Source organism: Xenopus laevis, chromosome 2L, assembly GCF_017654675.1.
Source record: "Xenopus laevis strain J_2021 chromosome 2L, Xenopus_laevis_v10.1, whole genome shotgun sequence".
In the NCBI taxonomy this organism is placed as follows: Eukaryota; Metazoa; Chordata; class Amphibia; order Anura; family Pipidae; genus Xenopus; species Xenopus laevis.
This window is the reverse complement of record NC_054373.1, coordinates 105,517,102-105,519,092: the sequence shown is the minus strand read 5'-3', so window position 1 is coordinate 105,519,092 and position 1,991 is coordinate 105,517,102.

Genomic DNA, 1,991 nt, shown 5'->3' with positions numbered 1-1,991 from the left:
CAGTGTGCCCTGGCAAATTTCTGATTGGCCAGAAGGTGTCGCTGTTGAGTGACAAAGCTGGGCTGCCATGTGCTCAGGAGTCTTTCACTTCAGGATGGAGTGATTTATTATCTGCTGAGGCCCCAGGCTGTGGAGAAAAGCCACCTGGGTGGTGAGGCCCTTTGTGGACTTGGGAAAACCAGGACCCTGATAAGCATTTGGAGCTCTACTGGAGAGTTGTCCGGAACTCAGAGGCAGCAGACAAAGTGAAGGAGCAGCCTGGTGATGGATGAAAGAGGCTGTGATGTGCTCACACCCTGGTTGGAGCCGGGCCTGAAGATTTCATACTGAGACACTGTGAATGCCCGTACCAGCATTTTGCCTTTTTTTCCTTCAAGTTATATAAAGTTATATCTGTTGCTGCACACGTGTTTTATTATTTGTTCCAAGTGGGGACACCTGTAGGTGCATCCTCGGATCCCACTAGGTGGAGGCGGTGGAAATTCCCAGTATCTTTCAATTAGCAATGGGGATTCAGGTCCTGTATTTTGTAAGAAACATAAATTGTATTCAAGATGTACATCCAAGAACACAAGGTGTTGAAGTATGGTTACAGTAACATGAACAAGGTCTCACAAATTTTCCAAGTGAAACATTATTAACGTAATTCACAGCATTATGGGACATTTCTTACAACCCCGGGCCTGCATGTCATCACTGAGCACCATGGGTGCTTGCAGAAGCCACTGTAGCAGGTAGAGAAATGCTTGGGAGCAGAGATAACGTGCCCAGCTAAAGATATATTATATTGTGAACTAAGTAGGTAAGTGCACCTGCATGGATTTAAGTGGCCTTTGCAATACTTGCATGCTATGTTGTGCCAGTTGTAAAAATCACTGTAACCTACCCTCATCTCTTGAAGGTGTCAGGCAACCTTAAACTTGCTGCTTCGTTTTATAAAAACCAACTGAAATATGAGTTTTGAATGGTTAGTATCAATTTACTAGTTTCCTGATAAAAGCATATGCAAAATAAGGGCTCTTAGGACAGCAGAATGTCATCACATTTAATGAACATGGCATTGTGTGTGACCAAACATGTAGTGTCAGTATTTGCCTCCATGGCATTAAATGTGGTGTTCTATATTCTCCTATGAGGATTTCTGCAGCTACTGGAAGTATGTCATTATATACAAGAATAGCTAACTGCAGACCTTTGCTAAATGTATTTTTCTTTTCTTTAACGACCCAAAAGAACACTTTAAAGTATTATATCCTACATGTTCTAGGGTAAAACTAAACTTAATTTTAAGGGGGTTATTTATTAAGGATCGAGTTTTTCAGGTTAAAAAATGATACCCAGACCCTGGACATAGCTTGATTCCAAAAATACATTTAAAACCTGTCGAGGTCATGAAGGAGTCAATGCCACATGTTCCTTGAACCATTGATGACGTTAATAGCCTTCATGATGTTTGAGGTTTTTTCGGAGGGATTTGCCCGAAAACTTGACAATACAAGTGAATTGAGTTTGTTGTTTTTTTGCCTAAAACTCAATTAATTCGAGTTTTCAGGTTGTTAACCCTGAACTTGCTGAATCAAGTTTTTTTCCATTTGAGTTTTTTCTTAAATTAGAAACCAGTCGATAAGTGAGTTCATTTGAAGTATAAAAAAAACTCTAAAATTTGACTTTTGATAAATAACCCCCTAAATATGAATGCCATGAACCTATTGAATTGTTTGATATTATACATACATATATATGATTGTACAATGATAGGCTTTTTCTTGGCTGACTCTTGTTTTTATGCCTAGTGAGGCCCCTTAAAGGGGAAGGAAACCTAGTCGGTGCAAACCCCCCCTCCCGTTTGTTGCCCACCCTCCCTCCTCCCCCCTGGCCTACCCGTCCCGCTGGGCAAATGCCCCTAACTTGTTACTTACCCTTCTGCGCAGGTCCAGTCCAGGGAGTTCACAGACGACATCTTCTTCCACGCTATCTTCTTCCTGCTGTGA